Below are 12,602 nucleotides of genomic sequence, written 5' to 3'. Positions count from 1 at the left end.
TCAACCGGAGGTTACTTTCTGAACGGCCCTCATATTTACTTTATGGACCGTCTGACTACAACTGAATGAAACACAATTTTCGTGTCATACGCGTTTCGCCTTTATTTTCTGCAAGGCATCTTCAGTGGCCTGGAATCTGAATATATTTTTGCTATTTACATTTTGGTCAATGTACGTATAGGCTATTAACAGTTCTGGTGGTTGGTTTTTGCAATTATGTAGTAATATTTTTGAACTGTACTGATAGGTTGCGTGGACGATTTACTGCATATTACGCTCCTGTTCCATTTTTGGTGTTGTTCCTCTTCTTATAAATGCCAATTTGCGATTTTTTCCCTCATGTCATAGCACTAGGAACTGAACACTTGTTCTGATGCAATGCTTTGATTTGTGTTGCCGACTGGCAGAGGTTATTGCCAACTTTCGAGTGTAATTATTGAATTATCTGTGATCTGTTTGTGTATGCATTTGTGTGTGTGTGGGTATCAAGGAATACATAAACACCAACGCCATTCAAAAACTATAGTCAGAAGCAACTACATGATTACAGGCAAACATGAAATGAACATTAAAAAATACTGAACACACACGCACAGACAAACTGAAATACTACATAACACAGAAAAACCCATAAGCACCAACACTCCGCAGTCAACCAAAGGTACATAAAAATGGAACGTTAATGAGAGCTGCTACAAACTTCAAGGAAGCCCCAATATACCACATAGCCAAACACTTTCAAAAGTTAGTTACAAACCACTGCAAAGTAGAAAACAACAGAACAGTGATAAACACAGGAAACCAAATACACTACTGGCCATTAAAATTGCTACACCAAGAAGAAATGCAGATGATAAACGGGTATTCATTGGACAAATATATTATACTAGAACTGACATGTGATTACATTTTCACGTAATTTGGGTGCATAAATCCTGAGAAATCAGTACCCAGAACAACCACGTCTGGCCGTAATAACGGTCTTGAGACGCCTGGGCATTGAATCAAACAGAGCTTGGATGGCGTGTACAGGTACAGCTGCCCATGCAGCTTCAACACGATACCACAGTTCATCAAGAGTAGTGACTGGCGTATTGTGACGAGCCAGTTGCTCGGCCACCATTGACCAAAAGTTTTCAATTGGTGAGAGATCTGGAGAATGTGCTGGCCAGGGCAGCAGTCGAACATTTTCTGTATCCAGAAAGGCCCGTACAGGACCTGCAACATGCGGTCGTGCATTATCCTGCTAAAATGTAGGGTTTCGCAGGGATCGAATGAAGGGTAGAGCCACGGGTTTTACCACATCTGAAATGTAACGTCCACTGTTCAAAGTACCGTCAATGCGAACAAGAGGTGACCGAGACGTGTAACCAATGGCATCCCATACCATCACGCCGGTTGATACGCCAGTATGGCGATGACGAATACACGCTTCCAATGTGTGTTCTCCGCGATGTCGCCAAACACGGATGCGACCATCATGATGCTGTAAACAGAACCTGGATTCATCCGAAAAAATGACGTTTTGTCATTCATGCACTCAGGTTCGTCGTTGAGTACACCATCGCAGGCGCTCCTGTCTGTGATGCAGCGTAAAGGGTAACCGCAGCCATGGTCTCCAAGCTGATAGTCCATGCTGCTGCAAACGTCGTCGAACTGTTCGTGCAGATGGTTGTTGTCTTGCAAACGTCCCCATCTGTTGACTCAGGGATCGAGACGTGGCTGCACGATCAGTTACAGTGAAACGTCCCCTTTGAAAAATTATACATGACTGTGCTTAAACTGACACACAATATTTTTAGCGCAACGCAATCTGACTTTCAATAATCCCTACAAAAGAATGGCCCTGACTAACATTAACCTATACCTTTCACAAATCACTTACCTCACAAAAATCTTCGTTACTCGAACTACTGCAATACAGCGAGCGCCACTACTCCAAGCTAAATAAAAGATTCAAACTACGGAAGGCACTAACTACTGATAGGCATAGTTAGCAAATGAAAGATTTTAATAGAGAACAAACAATGTATTTACCTTAATAGTGTTGAAAAATCATAATATACATAGCAGTTCATGACATCCAGTCCTACAAATTTCAAAACTCCGCCATTTCTCTCCCCACATCCACCACAGCTGGCGGCTCACCTCCAACTGCGCAACGCTACGCGCTGTTAACATCCAGCTGGCCAACACTACAATGGCGAGTATTGCAACAATGCAAAGCAGCCACAGACTGCACACAGCACAGCCAGTGATTTTCATACAGAGCGCTACGTGGCGTTACCAATAAGAAAACATAAACAGCCTACTTACATAGCCCCATGCTCCCAAAAAAAAATTTTACAAATTGTTTTGGGCAGTGGCCAATACAGATTTGAAAAATTTTTTCATAATTAAAATAACAAAGATATCAACTGCACACACTTATTGATACAATGTTGGTCAAAACCTAAATTTTTTTTACAGTCCATAAAGACAGTCCTGATCGTTCATCACAGTAAAATTGCAGTGTTTTTCTCAAAGTCTCAGCAGTAAAAGAAAATGCACATGGAAGTAGTGGATTTCCATGCAGTCTTGAAGAAGTAGCGGTGTCCTTCCAACGGAAAGACACTGCTGACTCTCGACATGGAGACAGGTAATGGGCCACAACAGAGCAAACCCACAGCAGAGTCAGTCGAAGTTTTGAAGAATACTGGTAGGTAGGTCATCACACAGCAGACCCACTGTGGTCCTGGTAGAGATTGTGGTATTGGTGGCTCACCATAGGTGCAGACCCACTGCAGTCCTTGTAGAAATAATGGTATTGGTGGGCCACCAGAGATGCAGACCCACTGTAGTCCTTGTAGAGACGGCCAGCAACCATCTGTTGCGACTGTGCAAGTGCACAATCACCATCGAAGAGTCTTGCGGACAATATAGCAAGTCCATAAACCACAACTTGTGCACTCACAAAAATTTTTTTTGAAATGTCTTTAGAACCAGCAATGCTGTTATCCAGTCCTTGCTGAATTATCAACACACGTGCAAGCACTAACAGTCCAAACTTCTCACATACTGTGCATATATTATGACCAACAGAAATGTGTGCAGTGAAATGATACTTAATTTTAAGAACTGGTAACAATTACAATTTGATAACATAAAAATACAACAACAAAGGTACAAAATACATCATTAAAGAACATAACAATACAGATAACATTTATAGTAACACAGGCTTTACAAAAGAATAGAAATAAACATATACATCAGTGTTACAAAAATAATGACATAAGGACATACATAAAGATCAGAATAACTTTTGAAACATCACCTTTACACATGATCATCAAAACAAAACAGAATAAATAATGTCTAAACATCTTTACAAAGTAAATAACATAGTATTAGAAAAATTCTACAACATAACTCTGATCAGCTAAACACATAAAGACAGGAAAAACACAAATTCACAAGAGTACACAAACACTTAGCAGAACGATACAAAAGGATGGGACAGGGTTTGTTTTACTGCAGTATTTTGCAAACAAAACTTTCTTTACTTCTTGGAGATCTCCCTTCATTCATCATTATTCCCAAAAAGTCCTTTTCTATAATTGCTTTCTGTATTCAATTCATATTTCTTTCAAAATAATTATTTCTCCATGTACAATACTCATTTTGGCCCAAATCTTTTTCATATGACTTCTCAATGCATTTCTCCCAATTCATCACAACTCGTTCTCTCATATAGCCTACCCCATCTTAAGCTAACTTAAATCTACTGAGCTCAGTTGCTAAACTAAGGGACGAGTCAATGCAGCAGCACAAAACAATTAACACAAACAGCAATGACAAAATATTCAAACTGGCAAAGCAAGCAGCAATATTACAACTAATATAAGGCAATGAGCAGCAAACAAGAAAAATAAATCAGTAGTAAAACTGGCTTAACAGAGTAATGAAAAATGAAATTTAGTAGCACTATGCCTGGCAAACAGCAGCAGCAAATGTAATAACTTATATCTAAACATGACAAAGCTCAAGCAGAAAAAATATTACGCTAAAGATGGCCATGTCTAATACCTATGTCACATCTTAATACTAGAGCGATGCATCACAAAAACTTACTCTGCAAGAAAGTTACCAAGTCATTAAAAAATTATTTATGCAATTCCTGTGAAGGGAAATGTCTATTTGTGCTCTCTTTTCTAAGAAAGTATATCATAAACGTATTCTTTACTGGGTCTGTAGACGGAAAATAGTGATATTAGTACATCTATTAAATTTTATAATAACCAATGCTGCAATGCAGCTAGAAACTAGATATTAAAGAAAATGAGCAAATATGTACAAAGGAAGGCATGAAACATCATTCATTAGCCATATGGAATTTCATAAGGTAGTAAAAAAAATCTCTCAACTAGAAAGACAGTAGTCATAATCAGGTGTATAGACATAAAAATATTTCTCATCATTTCATTAGGCATTTCAGTAAATATCATAAATTAAGAGCTCCACAGTGTTATCATATGTTTTCAGGTTTGAGCGCGCCGTATTTGCGATGCTTTCTACAAAGGAATGTCAATAGCGAAGATAATGGCCCCTATTTTTTTTCTCCACCTGTGCCTCTGAAAGGCACACACTAATGGCTTTTTTCCAGGCGACTGTTGCGCAGCTGGGTGCCCACGACTCATTACGTGAAGGTGGTCGCTTAACTTTCTTACTGAAATATTTACGGCACCAGTTTGCATTATAGTGACAGTCTCATATAAAAAATTTCGCAGGTCGAGAATTTGCGTTGCAAATGTGTAGAAACAAAATCCTATGAATATAACAGTGTTCAAAAAGTTTTCGTCGGCATTGTGGTACATTCACGCATTTACACACATTTCATAACTCTTAAAGTACGATTCTTGGTTTCCAACATCCTTTTCCACAAATCAGAATCCCTAAGCACTACTCATTATTCCTTACCTTATTACACATATACATATTCGTTGACACTTCTTCAGTATTTCATCATATTAAATATGTAGCATAATCAAATTTCTCATATAGCATCAGCTTATTGTTCATAAACATACCTCAACAGCATAATACACATAGTCATCGTAATAACAACATCATAACAGATCAATCACATCTCAGAATCGTCGCAGCTTCTTTCAATAATTTCAAGACCTTCAATAAAGTCATCTACCTCAAACGTACTTTAAAAATCATGGTCCCATACCAAATACATCATTCAGAGCTCTCATAGTATCACAATGGTTCCGAAAAAATATGAACAGTTCACAAAGTACAGACGAAATACAATTTCATAAGTGTGAAGTTATCCAACTGTGTAATTGTGTAAACATCTGTCACTGACGTAGTAAAAAAAAATGTTTGTTTCTCTGTTAAATAATCAGATAGCTGTGTAATTCCGTGTTAGAGGAATATGGTACCGATGTGTAAAGTTGTATAAGCAAATACCATATTAGCTAGGGCTCCTTGTGCTTGCCAAACACATGGTACACAAAGTAGGCGTGTACCCCCCTGAGGATTAATGTAATTATACCCTCAGGTGTTACAGATTACAGCAATGGAATGAAATGTATCACGGAAAACCTTTGTATCATTGTACTTCAAATATCTTTAAAAATAAATGTTTTAAGTACAAAATTAATCACTCAAATACGTGTATTGTAGCGCTAAACTGTGCATCTTGTTGTAAGATAATCTCTGTGGAAGTGTCGTAGTTATCGTCCTCTGTAAGCAAAATTCTGCTGAAGTCAATGTACTTACCTCATCATAAACGAAAGTGAAATGCCTTGCGTATAAATAATGTAGTTATTACATACCTTACCGTGATCAAGAAAGTACTATAATGTAACATATTGTTGTGCTACGGAAAAGGCTGTCTCATTGTAGCTATACCACACAAGTTACTACTAAAACATGTTTTACTTTCCAGAATAATACATAAAACTGTGCAGACATAAAACAGAAACACCGCAAAAGCAACATTGTAAATTGTCACTCATTAGTAGCGTCGTGATAAAATCGTGTAGCTGTCACATAAACTAACCACTATGTCATCTGGTATCTCACAGAAAGTACTTTAAATCCAGAATGTATTTTCAAGTAAACCAAAATGTTGCATTAAAATCTCATTAGCAGTACCAGTATATGTTCTAAGTATGTAAGTCTTATAGTCGTTATGTAATCGTGCAACTATCAAGCAAGAATGTACACACACAATAACACTGTGTCGTCTGTTCACCATAACAATGCATTCGTAATTTCTGTTTAAATATGTTCTCTTGGTTCTTGACTGATTATTTAACTTCAAACATTGTTGCATGTTAACAGTTTCTTAAGTCTGACAAAGCATACTAGAAATGTGAAGTGAAAAAATTTATGGCAAAGACAAAGTTAAAAATCAGATTATATTTCAATAAACGGTTTTACATGTGAAATGTGGTGCAATCCTTTACTCTTCCTAGTACGCAGAGTTTCAACTTCAACGCAATTATCATGTGGTATACGTCGGATTCTATAAGGTCGATTGTAAACTAGAAAGAATTCGTGACTCAAGTGTTTCTTCTTATGTGATAATGAATGAGATTTAATGAGAACTTTCTGACCAATGTATAATTTCTTTGCATTTGCTTTACCGTGTAGTTTTCTCCTTTTGTCTGCTGCAGATTTTATATTTTTAATAGCCAAATCAGTTATGTCCTTGTGTCGAAGTTTACGTGTATTCGGGAAAGGTAGAAGCTCTCTGATTGTGTTCGGTGGTTCTTCATTCTTCAGTACAAGAGTAGGTGGTAAAGCAGTGGAGTCATGAGGCATTTCATTCAGCACATTTTGAAATAAGTGTAAATATCTGTCCCAATGCTGATGCTTTCTGTGACAATAAAGTCTGCAAAGTTTATTGATTTCTTTCATAATTCGTTCAGACGGGTTACAATGTGGCGAGTACAATGAAATAAAAACAGGTTTGATTTTATGATTCCGAAGAATGCGTGACCAAACAGCAGATCTGAATTGCGGTCCGTTATCTGAAATGACTTTAGCAACGTGGCCAACTTCACGTAAGAAAGTTTTAACAAAGGCGTTGGATGCAGACCGTCTAGTGGCTTTACGTAACGGAGTGAAAGAAACAAATTTTGCAGTAAGTTCAACAGCGACTAGAACGTACGAAAATCCTTTCGATGTTCTGACAAGGGGTCCCAAGAGATCAACAGCAGCAAATTCTTTTAATTTAGAAGGAATGATAGGAAACAACGGAGCACGATGTGAGACAGTAGATGGTTTAGCCTTTTGACAAAGTTTACAAATAGACAAGACTCTTCGAATTCTCTTTTTCATATTGTTAAAATAACAAGTCGTTCGAAGAATATGATAACATTTTCGTGGACCAAAATGTGCGTAGCTGAAATGATTGTACCAAATGAGCTTATTAACAAAATCGTCTGGAATGCAAAGTACCCAAAGCTTGTCATCAACAGTGCAGCGTTTGAAGAGTATGTTGTTTCTAACAAGATAATAATGCCGAATCTGAGTGTGTGTCTTTTCATGCCATTTACTTTTGATGTCTTGCCAAATCGGATCTTTATCTTGTTCATGAGCAATGTCCTTTAAAGATGTGGTGATGAAGTTTTCAAAGGCGACTTTCTGAATGTAAAGAATACTGAAATTTTTCTCGAGGTTGCCTTCTGTGTTACTTTTCTCGAGCTGAGCCGGTGCGCGTGACAGTGCGTCCGCAACAATGTTCTCCTTGCCGGGAATGTAGGCTATTGTGAAGTGGAATTCTTGCAGAAACAATGCCCAACGTTTTAACCTGTCACGATTTAATTTTGAAGACATAAGAAATTGTAATGCACGATGATCACTGTATACTTTTACGTGCTTACCAGAAAGAAAGAAACGGAATTTGTTAAATGACCAAACGATAGCTAAAGCTTCTAATTCAGTAACGGAATAATTTTTTTCAGATTTTGTTTACACTCGGCTAGCAAAAGCAATGGTTTTCTGAACAGTAGTGTCATTTTCTGTGGTTTCTTGAAATAAATGGGCACCAAGACCGACTCTAGAAGAATCCGTGCTAAGGCAGAAATCTTGTGACAGATCTGGATGAGCTAGTATTGGCGCGTTAAGTAACGCTTCTTTCAAAGAATTGAATTCCAATTGTGCTTGTTCGTCCCAGTTCCAAATAGTATTTTTTCCAGTGAGAGAACAAAGTTTTGGTGTAACTAGAATTTGCATATTCAGAAAACGGCGGTAAAAATTTACGAGACCTAGAAAACTTCGGACTTGTTTTTTTGTGGATGGAACTGGAATGGCTCTGATTGCTTCTAACTTTTCAGGATCCGGCTGAATCCCTTCAGAAGAAATAATATGTCCCAAAAACTTCACCTTTGTCCTACCGAACTCGGACTTTTCCAAGTTAACTGTAATTCCAGATTCTGCAACAATATGTAACACGCTGTTGAGGATGCGATTATGTTGTTCCCATGAGGCTTCTGCTATCAGAATATCGTCCACATATAAGGTGATGTGACGTTTTAAGAACTCAGGTAATACGGAATTTAGCCCGCGAATGAACGCTGCCGAAGAAATGTTCAAACCAAAAGGAAGTTTCCGAAATTGATAACAAACGCCGAAACAAAGGAAAGCTGTGTATTTTCTACATTCTGGATGAAGCTCGATCTGATAAAAGCTGGATCTGAGATCAATAGAAGACAACACTTTTACACCATTAAAATTCTGAAGAAGTTCTTTCAACGTTTGCGGCCTGTCTGTTTCAGGAATGATGATAGTATTGATTTGTCTCGAATCTAAGACAAGCCTGATCGATCCATTTTTTTCTCAACAACATGTAATGGATTGTTGTATGAGCTTACTGCAGTCTCAATAATGCCCTCGTCATGCATAGATTGTATTTCTGTTCTAACACGGTCCCTATAATGTGCCGGAATTACGTATGGTCTTACACAAAATTTAGTATGCTCACGAACACGAAATTGGTATTGAAATCCCTTGATTGTTCCTGTTTTGTGAGTAAAAACTGTGGAAAACCCACCGATTCCATATTCTGCTAACAGTCATTGGATCTCGACCAACGCGAGCAGCAATGTCGCGATACGATAAACCGCAATCGCGATAGACTACAATGTGACCTTTATCAAAGTCGGAAACGTGATGGTACTCATTTCTCCTCCTTACACGATCCATCACAACAACGTTTCACCAGGCAACGCCGGTCAACTGCTGTTTGTGTATGAGAAATCGGTTGGAAACTTACCTCATGTCAGCACGTTGTAGGTGTCACCACAGGTGCCAACCTTGTGTGAATGCTTTGAAAAGCTAATCATTTGCATGTCACAGCATCTTCTTCCCGTCGGTTAAATTTCGCGTCTGTAGCACGTCATCTTCGTGCTGCAGCAATTTTAATGGCCAGTAGTGTAGAACACACACAGAACAACAGGTACCACACACATCACTGATTTCATTCGACATATAAAATCGTATACCTCCATCCCTATCACAGAAACAATAGAAATCATACAACAAAATCTCTCATCCCACAGCAGCTCCACCACAGAAGCAATAAATGAAATAACAAATATGCTCAGACTGACAACTGAACAAAACTACTTTCAGTTCGAGAGTGAATATTATCTATAAGGTGATGGACCTGCCCATGGGATCCCCAGTATCAGGAATATTAGCAAACATTTTCATCAATCATATGGAAAATCAGATATTTGAAAAGATAACCACTAATGAATGTTTCAAAATCACATATTGGTATAGATATGTGGATGAACTTATTTGTCTGGTAGATGACCTAAGTGAAAAAAAGTACAGTTTGACGGAGCATCTAATACTCTGGCGTACATATTAACTGTTCCGAGTCTTCTATACAGAGTGTGTCGGAAAACTGGGAACTGCAACGACTGGTACAGAGAAGCTGCCAACACTATGGCCTTCAGGTTCTTGATGTTGTTTTTTTCTTATGGAAGTAAATCCTGATTTAGACGTGTTTTTGAGTGTTTACGTCTCATAGGTGCTCTACTGCCCTATGACGAACATAGCTTGTATCTCAAAAATGTCACCAAAGCCTTGAAATGACACTATGACACATTCACTATTGCAGAGTGGCATTCTGTATATGACGTGTCTTTCGACACTAGCTTCATATGTTGCAATACTTTCTGTAAATCCTACTCAATCAAATTTTCAGCAAAACCAAATTGCAGTGGTACATTTAAGGCCCCACATTGGGAGTCATTTATATTGTGTTGGCTTTGTTGAGCCTCACACTGGTAAGCCGATTAATATTAATTATATGTATCAGCTATAAAATAATTTCTATGCTTGAGTGTGACATTTGTAATTGACAAAACGTAAAGAAACAAGGTGTACCAGCTGCAGGAATTTAGGTAGCGTACATGGCAATCGTTCTGTTTTGTCACAAACTATGTGTGTTATAAAACACAGCTTTAGTGACTGTAGTTACACTTTACAAAACTCATTCTTACATAATTGATAATTTTTGATCACTATATCACTATGAAAAGAAAAACTGTAGTATACCGACTACGTTAATAATAATCTCAAAGTCACTTTTGCAGGGTATTAGTTATTATTTCAAGACAAACAGAACATTGACAGATGGACTTTTACTGGAGTGCATTAGTAGATGTGATTATGAGGCAGCTATCGACATTTCGGCAACGATAAGCAATTCGCACTGCCTGTGTGATTCAGTGGTCACCATGTTAGAGCCAGCAGACATCGCACAAAGGCTGTGACTGTATGACCAGGTGCGATTTAGTTAGATGGCTAACAGTACTGATTAACTAATGCTCATTACTTAGTCCTAACCAGATTTTTATGATCTTGCAGAACATTTTGCGGTGCCTCACCAAGCTTTCCTGTAAAGTCTTCCACACTAGGAGTAATGACTATCTCATAGCACTTCGCAAAATTTGCTACGGTTGTGTTCGTACACTACCCGATATCTGGACACCAATATTTAATGTGGAGCTAACCACTAGATATCACGAGAGGCCGACCTTCCTGTATAAAACGAGGTGGTGATTTCTGCGTTGTCAGTAGAGAAGTACTAACAGCACAATGGGTCGTCAAGAGAGGTCAGTGGCTTCGAACGTGAACTACTCATTATAAACCACCTGAGTAACAGATCCATTAGGGACATTTCAGCCCGTGTAGAATAGTCCAAGTCGACTGTTGGTGATCTGGCTGTGGAATGGAAACGCGAAGGAACGACCACAGCTAAACCAATACAGGGTAGACGTCATGACGGACAGGTACCATTGAGCGCTATGGAGGGCGCTTGTCAAAAAAAAACACATGAAATAATCGGATGGAAGCAGTCGTTAGTTCCAAAGTGGTTCCAGCAGTTCAGCTAGCAAAGTGACTGCGTAGAGAATTAAAAAGAATGTGGTATAGTGGTTGAGTAGCTCTGCCCTAGACAGACATTTCTGTAGGCAATGGTAAGCGACGATTAACGTGATGTGAACATCGACGCCGCAGGACAGTGGATGACTGGAAACGAGAGATTTAGAGTTGTGGATCGCGCTACACCCTGTGGCAATCCGATGGAAGGGTTTGGATTCGGTGAATGTCTGGAGGACGTAACCTGCCATCACGTGTGGTGCAACAGTTAAGTACAAGAAGGTGGTGTTACGTTATGGGGATGTTTCTTGTGGTTAGCGTGAGGTCGCTTTATTGTGCTTAAGAAAATGTTAAATGCGGAAAGATATGGACACATTAGACAGCACTGCGTACTGCATACAGTAGAGGAACAGTTAGGAGACGATGATAGCTTGTATCAGCATGGCAATGCCCCCTGGCATGAAGCAGGATGTGTGAGGCAATGAACGGTTTGTGGACAATAAAATTCCTGAAATGTACTGGACTGACCAGAGTCCCGACCTAAATTCAATACAACACCTTCGGGATGAATTAATTAGTTATAACGTGAGCTTCGCTCCAGAACCCAACGTCCAACGTCACTACCTTCTCTGGTTTTGGCCCCAGAGGAAGAATGGCCTTCACAGACGTTCAGGCAACTCATTGAAAGTGTCCGCACCAGAGTTCAACCCCTCATAAAGCTGAAGGGTGGACACACCCCATATTAACATCTACTTACTGGTGTCTCGATATTTTTGCTCAGAATGTATACATTTGATTGGCCAGGTCGAATGTTTGGTCTCGACAATAGAATTGTTTCTCAGCAATTTTCACATCTGTTGCATAACAACCTCTTTTTTTCCCCCCGTGAAGAGACAAACAGGTTAACCAAAATTATTACTTTCTAAAATAGTTCCTTCATAACTACATGTAGGTGCAGTTACCAAAAAAATGGTTCAAATGGCTCTGAGCACTACGGGACTTACCATCTGTGGTCATCAGTCCCCTAGAACTTAGAACTACCTAAACCTAACTAACCTAAGGACATCACACACATCCACGCCCTAGGCAGGATTCGAACCTGCGACCGTAGCGGTCACGCGGTTCCAGACTGGAGCGCCTAGAACGGCCACAGCGGTCGGCGTGCAGTTATCCATTATCTTCGAAATTACATGTCCTTTCGAGTC

General features: G+C 39.0%; 1 protein-coding gene across 1 annotated transcript in view; it reads left to right on the top strand.

Annotated features, from left to right (window-relative positions):
* The window catches only part of LOC126249288 (uncharacterized MFS-type transporter C09D4.1-like), a 201,258-nt gene that overhangs the window by 123,184 nt on the left and 65,472 nt on the right, over positions 1 to 12,602 (top strand). The window lies entirely within an intron of this gene.

The sequence above is a fragment of the Schistocerca nitens genome, chromosome 3 (assembly GCF_023898315.1).
Source record: "Schistocerca nitens isolate TAMUIC-IGC-003100 chromosome 3, iqSchNite1.1, whole genome shotgun sequence".
Taxonomy (NCBI): Eukaryota; Metazoa; Arthropoda; class Insecta; order Orthoptera; family Acrididae; genus Schistocerca; species Schistocerca nitens.
This window is presented reverse-complemented; position numbering and strand designations above follow the sequence as displayed.